Source organism: Astyanax mexicanus, chromosome 18, assembly GCF_023375975.1.
Source record: "Astyanax mexicanus isolate ESR-SI-001 chromosome 18, AstMex3_surface, whole genome shotgun sequence".
In the NCBI taxonomy this organism is placed as follows: Eukaryota; Metazoa; Chordata; class Actinopteri; order Characiformes; family Acestrorhamphidae; genus Astyanax; species Astyanax mexicanus.
The window spans coordinates 31,704,101-31,719,370 of NC_064425.1; the positions used below are offsets into that span (position 1 = coordinate 31,704,101).

General features: G+C 36.8%; 16 non-coding genes and 1 pseudogene across 16 annotated transcripts; all 17 read left to right on the forward strand.

The window, feature by feature from the left end:
• The first annotated feature begins 346 nt into the window (after positions 1-346).
• On the forward strand, positions 347-465 carry LOC125784287 (5S ribosomal RNA). Its single transcript, XR_007427007.1, has one exon. It is a non-coding gene; the product is annotated as a 5S ribosomal RNA (ribosomal RNA).
• Positions 466-1,266: 801 nt separating this feature from the next.
• On the forward strand, positions 1,267-1,385 carry LOC125784288 (5S ribosomal RNA). Its single transcript, XR_007427008.1, has one exon. It is a non-coding gene; the product is annotated as a 5S ribosomal RNA (ribosomal RNA).
• An 804-nt stretch (positions 1,386-2,189) lies between these two features.
• Positions 2,190-2,308, forward strand: LOC125783124 (5S ribosomal RNA). Its single transcript, XR_007425859.1, has one exon. It is a non-coding gene; the product is annotated as a 5S ribosomal RNA (ribosomal RNA).
• Positions 2,309-3,114: 806 nt separating this feature from the next.
• Positions 3,115-3,223, forward strand: LOC125783284 (5S ribosomal RNA; annotated as a pseudogene).
• An 806-nt stretch (positions 3,224-4,029) lies between these two features.
• Positions 4,030-4,148, forward strand: LOC125784290 (5S ribosomal RNA). The gene has a single exon (XR_007427010.1). It is a non-coding gene; the product is annotated as a 5S ribosomal RNA (ribosomal RNA).
• Positions 4,149-4,951: 803 nt separating this feature from the next.
• On the forward strand, positions 4,952-5,070 carry LOC125784291 (5S ribosomal RNA). Its single transcript, XR_007427011.1, has one exon. It is a non-coding gene; the product is annotated as a 5S ribosomal RNA (ribosomal RNA).
• An 803-nt stretch (positions 5,071-5,873) lies between these two features.
• On the forward strand, positions 5,874-5,992 carry LOC125784292 (5S ribosomal RNA). Its single transcript, XR_007427012.1, has one exon. It is a non-coding gene; the product is annotated as a 5S ribosomal RNA (ribosomal RNA).
• Positions 5,993-6,796: 804 nt separating this feature from the next.
• Positions 6,797-6,915, forward strand: LOC125784293 (5S ribosomal RNA). The gene has a single exon (XR_007427013.1). It is a non-coding gene; the product is annotated as a 5S ribosomal RNA (ribosomal RNA).
• An 803-nt stretch (positions 6,916-7,718) lies between these two features.
• On the forward strand, positions 7,719-7,837 carry LOC125783018 (5S ribosomal RNA). Its single transcript, XR_007425754.1, has one exon. It is a non-coding gene; the product is annotated as a 5S ribosomal RNA (ribosomal RNA).
• Positions 7,838-8,640: 803 nt separating this feature from the next.
• LOC125784294 (5S ribosomal RNA) lies at positions 8,641-8,759 on the forward strand. Its single transcript, XR_007427014.1, has one exon. It is a non-coding gene; the product is annotated as a 5S ribosomal RNA (ribosomal RNA).
• Positions 8,760-9,563: 804 nt separating this feature from the next.
• LOC125784295 (5S ribosomal RNA) lies at positions 9,564-9,682 on the forward strand. Its single transcript, XR_007427015.1, has one exon. It is a non-coding gene; the product is annotated as a 5S ribosomal RNA (ribosomal RNA).
• Positions 9,683-10,486: 804 nt separating this feature from the next.
• On the forward strand, positions 10,487-10,605 carry LOC125783091 (5S ribosomal RNA). The gene has a single exon (XR_007425825.1). It is a non-coding gene; the product is annotated as a 5S ribosomal RNA (ribosomal RNA).
• Positions 10,606-11,396: 791 nt separating this feature from the next.
• LOC125784296 (5S ribosomal RNA) lies at positions 11,397-11,515 on the forward strand. The gene has a single exon (XR_007427016.1). It is a non-coding gene; the product is annotated as a 5S ribosomal RNA (ribosomal RNA).
• Positions 11,516-12,320: 805 nt separating this feature from the next.
• LOC125784297 (5S ribosomal RNA) lies at positions 12,321-12,439 on the forward strand. The gene has a single exon (XR_007427017.1). It is a non-coding gene; the product is annotated as a 5S ribosomal RNA (ribosomal RNA).
• Positions 12,440-13,242: 803 nt separating this feature from the next.
• On the forward strand, positions 13,243-13,361 carry LOC125784298 (5S ribosomal RNA). The gene has a single exon (XR_007427018.1). It is a non-coding gene; the product is annotated as a 5S ribosomal RNA (ribosomal RNA).
• Positions 13,362-14,164: 803 nt separating this feature from the next.
• LOC125783201 (5S ribosomal RNA) lies at positions 14,165-14,283 on the forward strand. The gene has a single exon (XR_007425935.1). It is a non-coding gene; the product is annotated as a 5S ribosomal RNA (ribosomal RNA).
• Positions 14,284-15,084: 801 nt separating this feature from the next.
• Positions 15,085-15,203, forward strand: LOC125784299 (5S ribosomal RNA). The gene has a single exon (XR_007427019.1). It is a non-coding gene; the product is annotated as a 5S ribosomal RNA (ribosomal RNA).
• The last annotated feature ends 67 nt before the right edge of the window (positions 15,204-15,270 follow it).

Genomic DNA, 15,270 nt, shown 5'->3' on the forward strand with positions numbered 1-15,270 from the left:
TTTTATTTATTTATTTCTCAGAATATTCTTTGTAAATATGATTTTTTTTTTAATTGGGCTTTTTTTTTTATTGGGCCTAATCTGAAGCTTCCATTCCATTGAGTAAGAAACGTAGAGCAAGTAAATTGAACAAAAAAAAATGAAGAGATAAAAATTAAGACATATAGGGAGTTTTTGTATTTTTTTCTTTGGTTACTTTTTGTAGTGAAAGTTAAAAGGAGCTTTTATTTTGAGGCAAGATCTTTGTATTAGTCCGTAGAGCTGCTTTACTTTTGTCAAGAGCAGTAAATGACAGTGAAAAGACTCAGAGTGACTTATAAATAGGCTTGTTGGGAGTTGATCTTTCGCTTACGGCCATACCACCCTGAGAACGCCCGATCTCGTCTGATCTCGGAAGCTAAGCAGGGTCGGGCCTGGTTAGTACTTGGATGGGAGACCGCCTGGGAATACCAGGTGCTGTAAGCTTTTCCATCTTTCCTTTATTTTTTACTCCGTTCAGTCCATGATGTCACAATTTTTTACAAGGCTACACTGTGTTTACTCTTCATATAAAACACTTACAGTAAACCATATACAGATTAAATACTCACTTAAAAGTTCTTTCATTTTTCTGAAGGAGGATATTGTTTCTTCATGCTAATAAATAAAGAAAAAATGCATTATTTTTTATTTTCTTAACATAGGTACAGGGCGACTGACTCCTGTTCCTGGGGCTCTACCACGCTAAAGATTTCAGATTTAACACACCTGAGTCTAGAATGTTCACGTGATCCTGAAGGTCTTAATTACCTGGATCAAGTGTGCCGCGGACTCAGGCTGTTTGGATGGCAGGGGTGAAAAAATTTAAAAAGGCACCTTCTGTAGGACACAGGGCCTTTCTGTAAATGTATGCCAAGTATACTTTAATGTGTGTGTATGATTTTTTTTATTTATTTCTCAGAATATTCTTTGTAAATATGATTTTTTTTTAATTGGGCTTTTTTATTGGGCCTAATCTGAAGCTTCCATTCCATTGAGTAAGAAACGTAGAGCAAGAAAATTCAACAAAAAAAATGAAGAGATAAAAATTAAGACATATAGGGAGTTTTTGTCTTTTTTTCTTTGGTTACTTTTTGTAGTGAAAGTTAAAAGGTGCTTTTATTTTGAGGCAAGATCTTTGTATTAGTCCGTAGAGCTGCTTTACTTTTGTCAAGAGCAGTAAATGACAGTGAAAAGACTCAGGTCTGTGAGTGACTTATAAATAGGCTTGTTGGGAGTTGATCTTTCGCTTACGGCCATACCACCCTGAGAACGCCCGATCTCGTCTGATCTCGGAAGCTAAGCAGGGTCGGGCCTGGTTAGTACTTGGATGGGAGACCGCCTGGGAATACCAGGTGCTGTAAGCTTTTCCATCTTTCCTTTATTTTTTACTCCGTTCAGTCCATGATGTCACAATTTTTTACAAGGCTACACTGTGTTTACTCTTCATATAAAACACTTACAGTAAACCATATACAGATTAAATACTCACTTAAAAGTTCTTTCATTTTTCTGAAGGAGGATATTGTTTCTTCATGCTAATAAATAAAGAAAAAATGCATTATTTTTTATTTTCTTAACATAGGTACAGGGCGACTGACTCCTGTTCCTGGGGCTCTACCACGCTAAAGATTTCAGATTTAACACACCTGAGTCTAGAATGTTCACGTGATCCTGAAGGTCTTAATTACCTGGATCAAGTGTGCCGCGGACTCAGGCTGTTTGGATGGCAGGGGTGAAAAAATTTAAAAAGGCACCTTCTGTAGGACACAGGGCCTTTCTGTAAATGTATGCCAAGTATACTTTAATGTGTGTGTATGATTTTATTTATTTATTTCTCAGAATATTCTTTGTAAATATGATTTTTTTTTTAATTGGGCTTTTTTTTATTGGGCCTAATCTGAAGCTTCCATTCCATTGAGTAAGAAACGTAAAGCAAGAAAATTGAACAAAAAAAATGAAGAGATAAAAATTAAGACATATAGGGAGTTTTTGTCTTTTTTTCTTTGGTTACTTTTTGTAGTGAAAGTTAAAAGGAGCTTTTATTTTGAGGCAAGATCTTTGTATTAGTCCGTAGAGCTGCTTTACTTTTGTCAAGAGCAGTAAATGACAGTGAAAAGACTCAGGTCTGTGAGTGACTTATAAATAGGCTTGTTGGGAGTTGATCTTTCGCTTACGGCCATACCACCCTGAGAAAGCCCGATCTCGTCTGATCTCGGAAGCTAAGCAGGGTCGGGCCTGGTTAGTACTTGGATGGGAGACCGCCTGGGAATACCAGGTGCTGTAAGCTTTTCCATCTTTCCTTTATTTTTTACTCCGTTCAGTCCATGATGTCACAATTTTTTACAAGGCTACACTGTGTTTACTCTTCATATAAAACACTTACAGTAAACCATATACAGATTAAATACTCACTTAAAAGTTATTTCATTTTTCTGAAGGAGGATATTGTTTCTTCATGCTAATAAATAAAGAAAAAAAATGCATTATTTTTTATTTTCTTAACGTATAGGTACAGGGCGGCTCACTCCTGTTCCTGGGGCTCTACCACACTAAAGATTTCAGATTTAACACACCTGAGTCTAGAATGTTCACGTGATCCTGAAGGTCTTAATTACCTAGATTAAGTGTGCCGCGGACTCAGGCTGTTTGGATGGCAGGGGTGAAAAAAATTAAAAAGGCACCTTCTGTAGGACACAGGGCCTTTCTGTAAATGTATGCCAAGTATACTTTAATGTGTGTGTATGATTTTATTTATTTATTTCTCAGAATATTCTTTGTAAATATGATTTTTTTTAATTGGGCTTTTTTTTATTGGGCATAATCTGAAGCTTCCATTCTATTGAGTAAGAAACGTAGAGCAAGAAAATTGAAAAAAAAAAATGAAGAGATAAAAATTAAGACATATAGGGAGTTTTTGTCTTTTTTTCTTTGGTTACTTTTTGTAGTGAAAGTTAAAAGGAGCTTTTATTTTGAGGCAAGATCTTTGTATTAGTCCGTAGAGCTGCTTTACTTTTGTCAAGAGCAGTAAATGACAGTGAAAAGACTCAGGTCTGTGAGTGACTTATAAATAGGCTTGTTGGGAGTTGATCTTTCGCTTACGGCCATACCACCCTGAGAACGCCCGATCTCGGAAGCTAAGCAGGGTCGGGCCTGGTTAGTACTTGGATGGGAGACCGCCTGGGAATACCAGGTGCTGTAAGCTTTTCCATCTTTCCTTTATTTTTTACTCCGTTCAGTCCATGATGTCACAAATTTTTACAAGGCTACACTGTGTTTACTCTTCATATAAAACACTTACAGTAAACCATATACAGATTAAGTACTCACTTAAAAGTTCTTTCATTTTTCTGAAGGAGGATATTGTTTCTTCATGCTAATAAATAAAGAAAAAATGCATTATTTTTTATTTTCTTAACATAGGTACAGGGCGACTGACTTCTGTTCCTGGGGCTCTACCACGCTAAAGATTTCAGACTTAACACACCTGAGTCTAGAATGTTCACGTGATCCTGAAGGTCTTAATTACCTGGATCAAGTGTGCCGCGGACTCAGGCTGTTTGGATGGCAGGGGTGAAAAAAATTAAAAAGGCACGTTCTGTAGGACACAGGGCCTTTCTGTAAATGTATGCCAAGTATACTTTAATGTGTGTGTATGATTTTATTTATTTATTTCTCAGAATATTCTTTGTAAATATGATTTTTTTTTTAATTGGGCTTTTTTTTTTACTGGGCCTAATCTGAAGCTTCCATTCCATTGAGTAAGAAACGTAGAGCAAGAAAATTGAACAAAAAAAATGAAGAGATAAAAATTAAGACATATAGGGAGTTTTTGTCTTTTTTTCTTTGGTTACTTTTTGTAGTGAAAGTTAAAAGGAGCTTTTATTTTGAGGCAAGATCTTTGTATTAGTCCGTAGAGCTGCTTTACTTTTGTCAAGAGCAGTAAATGACAGTGAAAAGACTCAGGTCTGTGAGTGACTTATAAATAGGCTTGTTGGGAATTGATCTTTCGCTTACGGCCATACCACCCTGAGAACGCCCGATCTCGTCTGATCTCGGAAGCTAAGCAGGGTCGGGCCTGGTTAGTACTTGGATGGGAGACCGCCTGGGAATACCAGGTGCTGTAAGCTTTTCCATCTTTCCTTTATTTTTTACTCCGTTCAGTCCATGATGTCACAATTTTTTACAAGGCTACACTGTGTTTACTCTTCATATAAAACACTTACAGTAAACCATATACAGATTAAATACTCACTTAAAAGTTCTTTCATTTTTCTGAAGGAGGATATTGTTTCTTCATGCTAATAAATAAAGAAAAAATGCATTATTTTTTATTTTCTTAACATAGGTACAGGGCGACTGACTCCTGTTCCTGGGGATCTACCACGCTAAAGATTTCAGATTTAACACACCTGAGTCTAGAATGTTCACGTGATCCTGAAGGTCTTAATTACCTGGATCAAGTGTGCCGCGGACTCAGGCTGTTTGGATGGCAGGGGTGAAAAAAATTAAAAAGGCACCTTCTGTAGGACACAGGGCCTTTCTGTAAATGTATGCCAAGTATACTTTAATGTGTGTGTATGATTTTATTTATTTATTTCTCAGAATATTCTTTGTAAATATGATTTTTTTTTTAATTGGGCTTTTTTTTATTGGGCCTAATCTGAAGCTTCCATTCCATTGAGTAAGAAACGTAAAGCAAGAAAATTGAACAAAAAAATGAAGAGATAAAAATTAAGACATATAGGGAGTTTTTGTCTTTTTTTCTTTGGTTACTTTTTGTAGTGAAAGTTAAAAGGAGCTTTTATTTTGAGGCAAGATCTTTGTATTAGTCCGTAGAGCTGCTTTACTTTTGTCAAGAGCAGTAAATGACAGTGAAAAGACTCAGGTCTGTGAGTGACTTATGAATAGGCTTGTTGGGAGTTGATCTTTCGCTTACGGCCATACCACCCTGAGAACGCCCGATCTCGTCTGATCTCGGAAGCTAAGCAGGGTCGGGCCTGGTTAGTACTTGGATGGGAGACCGCCTGGGAATACCAGGTGCTGTAAGCTTTTCCATCTTTCCTTTATTTTTTACTCCGTTCAGTCCATGATGTCACAATTTTTTACAAGGCTACACTGTGTTTACTCTTCATATAAAACACTTACAGTAAACCATATACAGATTAAATACTCACTTAAAAGTTCTTTCATTTTTCTGAAGGAGGATATTGTTTCTTCATGCTAATAAATAAAGAAAAAATGCATTATTTTTTATTTTCTTAACATAGGTACAGGGCGACTGACTCCTGTTCCTGGGGCTCTACCACGCTAAAGATTTCAGATTTAACACACCTGAGTCTAGAATGTTCACGTGATCCTGAAGGTCTTAATTACCTGGATCAAGTGTGCCGCGGACTCAGGCTGTTTGGATGGCAGGGGTGAAAAAAATTAAAAAGGCACCTTCTGTAGGACACAGGGCCTTTCTGTAAATGTATGCCAAGTATACTTTAATGTGTGTGTATGATTTTATTTATTTATTTCTCAGAATATTCTTTGTAAATATGATTTTTTTTTAAATTGGGCTTTTTTTTATTGGGCCTAATCTGAAGCTTCCATTCCATTGATTAAGAAACGTAGAGCAAGAAAATTGAACAAAAAAATGAAGAGATAAAAATTAAGACATATAGGGAGTTTTTGTCTTTTTTTCTTTGGTTACTTTTTGTAGTGAAAGTTAAAAGGAGCTTTTATTTTGAGGCAAGATCTTTGTATTAGTCCGTAGAGCTGCTTTACTTTTGTCAAGAGCAGTAAATGACAGTGAAAAGACTCAGGTCTGTCAGTGACTTATGAATAGGCTTGTTGGGAGTTGATCTTTCGCTTACGGCCATACCACCCTGAGAACGCCCGATCTCGTCTGATCTCGGAAGCTAAGCAGGGTCGGGCCTGGTTAGTACTTGGATGGGAGACCGCCTGGGAATACCAGGTGCTGTAAGCTTTTCCATCTTTCCTTTATTTTTTACTCCGTTCAGTCCATGATGTCACAATTTTTTACAAGGCTACACTGTGTTTACTCTTCATATAAAACACTTACAGTAAACCATATACAGATTAAATACTCACTTAAAAGTTCTTTCATTTTTCTGAAGGAGGATATTGTTTCTTCATGCTAATAAATAAAGAAAAAATGCATTATTTTTTATTTTCTTAACATAGGTACAGGGCGACTGACTCCTGTTCCTGGGGCTCTACCACGCTAAAGATTTCAGATTTAACACACCTGAGTCTAGAATGTTCACGTGATCCTGAAGGTCTTAATTACCTGGATCAAGTGTGCCGCGGACTCAGGCTGTTTGGATGGCAGGGGTGAAAAAATTTAAAAAGGCACCTTCTGTAGGACACAGGGCCTTTCTGTAAATGTATGCCAAGTATACTTTAATGTGTGTGTATGATTTTATTTATTTATTTCTCAGAATATTCTTTGTAAATATGATTTTTTTTTTAATTGGGCTTTTTTTTTATTGGGCCTAATCTGAAGCTTCCATTCCATTGAGTAAGAAACGTAAAGCAAGAAAATTGAACAAAAAAATGAAGAGATAAAAATTAAGACATATAGGGAGTTTTTGTCTTTTTTTCTTTGGTTACTTTTTGTAGTGAAAGTTAAAAGGAGCTTTTATTTTGAGGCAAGATCTTTGTATTAGTCCGTAGAGCTGCTTTACTTTTGTCAAGAGCAGTAAATGACAGTGAAAAGACTCAGGTCTGTGAGTGACTTATGAATAGGCTTGTTGGGAGTTGATCTTTCGCTTACGGCCATACCACCCTGAGAACGCCCGATCTCGTCTGATCTCGGAAGCTAAGCAGGGTCGGGCCTGGTTAGTACTTGGATGGGAGACCGCCTGGGAATACCAGGTGCTGTAAGCTTTTCCATCTTTCCTTTATTTTTTACTCCGTTCAGTCCATGATGTCACAATTTTTTACAAGGCTACACTGTGTTTACTCTTCATATAAAACACTTACAGTAAACCATATACAGATTAAATACTCACTTAAAAGTTCTTTCATTTTTCTGAAGGAGGATATTGTTTCTTCATGCTAATAAATAAAGAAAAAATGCATTATTTTTTATTTTCTTAACATAGGTACAGGGCGACTGACTCCTGTTCCTGGGGCTCTACCACGCTAAAGATTTCAGATTTAACACACCTGAGTCTAGAATGTTCACGTGATCCTGAAGGTCTTAATTACCTGGATCAAGTGTGCCGCGGACTCAGGCTGTTTGGATGGCAGGGGTGAAAAAATTTAAAAAGGCACCTTCTGTAGGACACAGGGCCTTTCTGTAAATGTATGCCAAGTATACTTTAATGTGTGTGTATGATTTTATTTATTTATTTCTCAGAATATTCTTTGTAAATATGATTTTTTTTTTAATTGGGCTTTTTTTTATTGGGCCTAAACTGAAGCTTCCATTCCATTGAGTAAGAAACGTAAAGCAAGAAAATTGAACAAAAAAATGAAGAGATAAAAATTAAGACATATAGGGAGTTTTTGTCTTTTTTTCTTTGGTTACTTTTTGTAGTGAAAGTTAAAAGGAGCTTTTATTTTGAGGCAAGATCTTTGTATTAGTCCGTAGAGCTGCTTTACTTTTGTCAAGAGCAGTAAATGACAGTGAAAAGACTCAGGTCTGTGAGTGACTTATAAATAGGCTTGTTGGGAGTTGATCTTTCGCTTACGGCCATACCACCCTGAGAACGCCTGATCTCGTCTGATCTCGGAAGCTAAGCAGGGTCGGGCCTGGTTAGTACTTGGATGGGAGACCGCCTGGGAATACCAGGTGCTGTAAGCTTTTCCATCTTTCCTTTATTTTTTACTCCGTTCAGTCCATGATGTCACAATTTTTTACAAGGCTACACTGTGTTTACTCTTCATATAAAACACTTACAGTAAACCATATACAGATTAAATACTCACTTAAAAGTTATTTCATTTTTCTGAAGGAGGATATTGTTTCTTCATGCTAATAAATGAAGAAAAAATGCATTATTTTTTATTTTCTTAACATAGGTACAGGGCGACTGACTCCTGTTCCTGGGGCTCTACCACGCTAAAGATTTCAGATTTAACACACCTGAGTCTAGAATGTTCACGTGATCCTGAAGGTCTTAATTACCTGGATCAAGTGTGCCGCGGACTCAGGCTGTTTGGATGGCAGGGGTGAAAAAAATTAAAAAGGCACCTTCTGTAGGACACAGGGCCTTTCTGTAAATGTATGCCAAGTATACTTTAATGTGTGTGTATGATTTTATTTATTTATTTCTCAGAATATTCTTTGTAAATATGATTTTTTTTTTAATTGGGCTTTTTTTTATTGGGCCTAATCTGAAGCTTCCATTCCATTGAGTAAGAAACGTAAAGCAAGAAAATTGAACAAAAAAATGAAGAGATAAAAATTAAGACATATAGGGAGTTTTTGTCTTTTTTTCTTTGGTTACTTTTTGTAGTGAAAGTTAAAAGGAGCTTTTATTTTGAGGCAAGATCTTTGTATTAGTCCGTAGAGCTGCTTTACTTTTGTCAAGAGCAGTAAATGACAGTGAAAAGACTCAGGTCTGTGAGTGACTTATGAATAGGCTTGTTGGGAGTTGATCTTTCGCTTACGGCCATACCACCCTGAGAACGCCCGATCTCGTCTGATCTCGGAAGCTAAGCAGGGTCGGGCCTGGTTAGTACTTGGATGGGAGACCGCCTGGGAATACCAGGTGCTGTAAGCTTTTCCATCTTTCCTTTATTTTTTACTCCGTTCAGTCCATGATGTCACAATTTTTTACAAGGCTACACTGTGTTTACTCTTCATATAAAACACTTACAGTAAACCATATACAGATTAAATACTCACTTAAAAGTTCTTTCATTTTTCTGAAGGAGGATATTGTTTCTTCATGCTAATAAATAAAGAAAAAATGCATTATTTTTTATTTTCTTAACATAGGTACAGGGCGACTGACTCCTGTTCCTGGGGCTCTACCACGCTAAAGATTTCAGATTTAACACACCTGAGTCTAGAATGTTCACGTGATCCTGAAGGTCTTAATTACCTGGATCAAGTGTGCCGCGGACTCAGGCTGTTTGGATGGCAGGGGTGAAAAAATTTAAAAAGGCACCTTCTGTAGGACACAGGGCCTTTCTGTAAATGTATGCCAAGTATACTTTAATGTGTGTGTATGATTTTATTTATTTATTTCTCAGAATATTCTTTGTAAATATGATTTTTTTTTTAATTGGGCTTTTTTTTATTGGGCCTAATCTGAAGCTTCCATTCCATTGAGTAAGAAACGTAAAGCAAGAAAATTGAACAAAAAAATGAAGAGATAAAAATTAAGACATATAGGGAGTTTTTGTCTTTTTTTTCTTTGGTTACTTTTTGTAGTGAAAGTTAAAAGGAGCTTTTATTTTGAGGCAAGATCTTTGTATTAGTCCGTAGAGCTGCTTTACTTTTGTCAAGAGCAGTAAATGACAGTGAAAAGACTCAGGTCTGTGAGTGACTTATAAATAGGCTTGTTGGGAGTTGATCTTTCGCTTACGGCCATACCACCCTGAGAACGCCCGATCTCGTCTGATCTCGGAAGCTAAGCAGGGTCGGGCCTGGTTAGTACTTGGATGGGAGACCGCCTGGGAATACCAGGTGCTGTAAGCTTTTCCATCTTTCCTTTATTTTTTACTCCGTTCAGTCCATGATGTCACAATTTTTTACAAGGCTACACTGTGTTTACTCTTCATATAAAACACTTACAGTAAACCATATACAGATTAAATACTCACTTAAAAGTTCTTTCATTTTTCTGAAGGAGGATATTGTTTCTTCATGCTAATAAATAAAGAAAAAATGCATTATTTTTTATTTTCTTAACATAGGTACAGGGCGACTGACTCCTGTTCCTGGGGCTCTACCACGCTAAAGATTTCAGATTTAACACACCTGAGTCTAGAATGTTCACGTGATCCTGAAGGTCTTAATTACCTGGATCAAGTGTGCCGCGGACTCAGGCTGTTTGGATGGCAGGGGTGAAAAAATTTAAAAAGGCACCTTCTGTAGGACACAGGGCCTTTCTGTAAATGTATGCCAAGTATACTTTAATGTGTGTGTATGATTTTATTTATTTATTTCTCAGAATATTCTTTGTAAATATGATTTTTTTTTAATTGGGCTTTTTTTTTATTGGGCCTAATCTGAAGCTTCCATTCCATTGAGTAAGAAACGTAGAGCAAGAAAATTGAACAAAAAAAATGAAGAGATAAAAATTAAGACATATAGGGAGTTTTTGTCTTTTTTTCTTTGGTTACTTTTTGTAGTGAAAGTTAAAAGGAGCTTTTATTTTGAGGCAAGATCTTTGTATTAGTCCGTAGAGCTGCTTTACTTTTGTCAAGAGCAGTAAATGACAGTGAAAAGACTCAGGTCTGTGAGTGACTTATAAATAGGCTTGTTGGGAGTTGATCTTTCGCTTACGACCATACCACCCTGAGAACGCCCGATCTCGTCTGATCTCGGAAGCTAAGCAGGGTCGGGCCTGGTTAGTACTTGGATGGGAGACCGCCTGGGAATACCAGGTGCTGTAAGCTTTTCCATCTTTCCTTTATTTTTTACTCCGTTCAGTCCATGATGTCACAAATTTTTACAAGGCTACACTGTGTTTACTCTTCATATAAAACACTTACAGTAAACCATATACAGATTAAATACTCACTTAAAAGTTCTTTCATTTTTTTGAAGGAGGATATTGTTTCTTCATGCTAATAAATAAAGAAAAAATGCATTATTTTTTATTTTCTTAACATAGGTACAGGGCGACTGACTCCTGTTCATGGGGCTCTACCACGCTAAAGATTTCAGATTTAACACACCTGAGTCTAGAATGTTCACGTGTATCCTGAAGGTCTTAATTACCTGGATCAAGTGTGCCGCGGACTCAGGCTGTTTGGATGGCAGGGGTGAAAAAAATTAAAAAGGCACCTTGGGCCTTTCTGTAAATGTATGCCAAGTATACTTTAATGTGTGTGTATGATTTTATTTATTTATTTCTCAGAATATTCTTTGTAAATATGATTTTTTTTTAATTGGGCTTTTTTTATTGGGCCTAATCTGAAGCTTCCATTCCATTGAGTAAGAAACGTAGAGCAAGAAAATTGAAAAAAAAAAATGAAGAGATAAAAATTAAGACATACAGGGAGTTTTTGTCTTTTTTTCTTTGGTTACTTTTTGTAGTGAAAGTTAAAAGGAGCTTTTATTTTGAGGCAAGATCTTTGTATTAGTCCGTAGAGCTGCTTTACTTTTGTCAAGAGCAGTAAATGACAGTGAAAAGACTCAGGTCTGTGAGTGACTTATAAATAGGCTTGTTGGGAGTTGATCTTTCGCTTACGGCCATACCACCCTGAGAACGCCCGATCTCGTCTGATCTCGGAAGCTAAGCAGGGTCGGGCCTGGTTAGTACTTGGATGGGAGACCGCCTGGGAATACCAGGTGCTGTAAGCTTTTCCATCTTTCCTTTATTTTTTACTCCGTTCAGTCCATGATGTCACAAATTTTTACAAGGCTACACTGTGTTTACTCTTCATATAAAACACTTACAGTAAACCATATACAGATTAAGTACTCACTTAAAAGTTCTTTCATTTTTCTGAAGGAGGATATTGTTTCTTCATGCTAATAAATAAAGAAAAAATGCATTATTTTTTATTTTCTTAACATAGGTACAGGGCGACTGACTTCTGTTCCTGGGGCTCTACCACGCTAAAGATTTCAGATTTAACACACCTGAGTCTAGAATGTTCACGTGATCCTGAAGGTCTTAATTACCTGGATCAAGTGTGCCGCGGACTCAGGCTGTTTGGATGGCAGGGGTGAAAAAAATTAAAAAGGCACGTTCTGTAGGACACAGGGCCTTTCTGTAAATGTATGCCAAGTATACTTTAATGTGTGTGTATGATTTTATTTATTTATTTCTCAGAATATTCTTTGTAAATATGATTTTTTTTTAATTGGGCTTTTTTTTATTGGGCCTAATCTGAAGCTTCCATTCTATTGAGTAAGAAACGTAGAGCAAGAAAATTGAACAAAAAAAAAATGAAGAGATAAAAATTAAGACATATAGGGAGTTTTTGTCTTTTTTTCTTTGGTTACTTTTTGTAGTGAAAGTTAAAAGGAGCTTTTATTTTGAGGCAAGATCTTTGTATTAGTCCGTAGAGCTGCTTTACTTTTGTCAAGAGCAGTAAATGACAGTGAAAAGACTCAGGTCTGTGAGTGACTTATAAATAGGCTTGTTGGGAGTTGATCTTTCGCTTACGGCCATACCACCCTGAGAACGCCCGATCTCGTCTGATCTCGGAAGCTAAGCAGGGTCGGGCCTGGTTAGTACTTGGATGGGAGACCGCCTGGGAATACCAGGTGCTGTAAGCTTTTCCATCTTTCCTTTATTTTTTACTCCGTTCAGTCCATGATGTCACAAATTTTTACAAGGCTACACTGTGTTTACTCTTCATATAAAACACTTACAGTAAACCATATACAGATTAAGTACTCACTTAAAAGTTCTTTCATTTTTCTGAAGGAGGATATTGTTTCTTCATGCTAATAAATAAAGAAAAAATGCATTATTTTTAATTTTCTTAACATAGGTACAGGGCGACTGACTTCTGTTCCTGGGGCTCTACCACGCTAAAGATTTCAGATTTAACACACCTGAGTCTAGAATGTTCACGTGATCCTGAAGGTCTTAATTACCTGGATCAAGTGTGCCGCGGACTCAGGCTGTTTGGATGGCAGGGGTGAAAAAAATTAAAAAGGCACCTTCTGTAGGACACAGGGCCTTTCTGTAAATGTATGCCAAGTATACTTTAATGTGTGTGTATGATTTTATTTATTTATTTCTCAGAATATTCTTTGTAAATATGATTTTTTTTTTAATTGGGCTTTTTTTTATTGGGCCTAATCTGAAGCTTCCATTCCATTGAGTAAGAAACGTAAAGCAAGAAAATTGAACAAAAAAATGAAGAGATAAAAATTAAGACATATAGGGAGTTTTTGTCTTTTTTTCTTTGGTTACTTTTTGTAGTGAAAGTTAAAAGGAGCTTTTATTTTGAGGCAAGATCTTTGTATTAGTCCGTAGAGCTGCTTTACTTTTGTCAAGAGCAGTAAATGACAGTGAAAAGACTCAGGTCTGTGAGTGACTTATGAATAGGCTTGTTGGGAGTTGATCTTTCGCTTACGGCCATACCACCCTGAGAACGCCCGATCTCGTCTGATCTCGGAAGCTAAGCAGGGTCGGGCCTGGTTAGTACTTGGATGGGAGACCGCCTGGGAATACCAGGTGCTGTAAGCTTTTCCATCTTTCCTTTATTTTTTACTCCGTTCAGTCCATGATGTCACAATTTTTTACAAGGCTACACTGTGTTTACTCTTCATATAAAACACTTACAGTAAACCATATACAGATTAAATACTCACTTAAAAGTTCTTTCATTTTTCTGAAGGAGGATATTGTTTCTTCATGCTAATAAATAAAGAAAAAAATGCATTCTTTTTTATTTTCTTAACGTATAGGTACAGGGCGGCTCACTCCTGTTCCTGGGGCTCTACCACGCTAAAGATTTCAGATTTAACACACCTGAGTCTAGAATGTTCACGTGATCCTGAAGGTCTTAATTACCTGGATCAAGTGTGCCGCGGACTCAGGCTGTTTGGATGGCAGGGGTGAAAAAAATTAAAAAGGCACCTTCTGTAGGACACAGGGCCTTTCTGTAAATGTATGCCAAGTATACTTTAATGTGTGTGTATGATTTTATTTATTTATTTCTCAGAATATTCTTTGTAAATATGATTTTTTTTTTAATTGGGCTTTTTTTTTTATTGGGCCTAATCTGAAGCTTCCATTCCATTGAGTAAGAAACGTAGAGCAAGTAAATTGAACAAAAAAAAATGAAGAGATAAAAATTAAGACATATAGGGAGTTTTTGTATTTTTTTCTTTGGTTACTTTTTGTAGTGAAAGTTAAAAGGAGCTTTTATTTTGAGGCAAGATCTTTGTATTAGTCCGTAGAGCTGCTTTACTTTTGTCAAGAGCAGTAAATGACAGTGAAAAGACTCAGAGTGACTTATAAATAGGCTTGTTGGGAGTTGATCTTTCGCTTACGGCCATACCACCCTGAGAACGCCGGATCTCGTCTGATCTCGGAAGCTAAGCAGGGTCGGGCCTGGTTAGTACTTGGATGGGAGACCGCCTGGGAATACCAGGTGCTGTAAGCTTTTCCATCTTTCCTTTATTTTTTACTCCGTTCAGTCCATGATGTCACAATTTTTTACAAGGCTACACTGTGTTTACTCTTCATATAAAACACTTACAGTAAACCATATACAGATTAAATACTCACTTAAAAGTTCTTTCATTTTTCTGAAGGAGGATATTGTTTCTTCATGCTAATAAATAAAGAAAAAATGCATTATTTTTTATTTTCTTAACATAGGTACAGGGCGACTGACTCCTGTTCCTGGGGCTCTACCACGCTAAAGATTTCAGATTTAACACACCTGAGTCTAGAATGTTCACGTGATCCTGAAGGTCTTAATTACCTGGATCAAGTGTGCCGCGGACTCAGGCTGTTTGGATGGCAGGGGTGAAAAAATTTAAAAAGGCACCTTCTGTAGGACACAGGGCCTTTCTGTAAATGTATGCCAAGTATACTTTAATGTGTGTGTATGATTTTTTTTATTTATTTCTCAGAATATTCTTTGTAAATATGATTTTTTTTTAATTGGGCTTTTTTATTGGGCCTAATCTGAAGCTTCCATTCCATTGAGTAAGAAACGTAGAGCAAGAAAATTCAACAAAAAAAATGAAGAGATAAAAATTAAGACATATAGGGAGTTTTTGTCTTTTTTTCTTTGGTTACTTTTTGTAGTGAAAGTTAAAAGGTGCTTTTATTTTGAGGCAAGATCTTTGTATTAGTCCGTAGAGCTGCTTTACTTTTGTCAAGAGCAGTAAATGACAGTGAAAAGACTCAGGTCTGTGAGTGACTTATAAATAGGCTTGTTGGGAGTTGATCTTTCGCTTACGGCCATACCACCCTGAGAACGCCCGATCTCGTCTGATCTCGGAAGCTAAGCAGGGTCGGGCCTGGTTAGTACTTGGATGGGAGACCGCCTGGGAATACCAGGTGCTGTAAGCTTTTCCATCTTTCCTTTATTTTTTACTCCGTTCAGTCCATGATGTCACAATTTTTTACAAGGCTACAC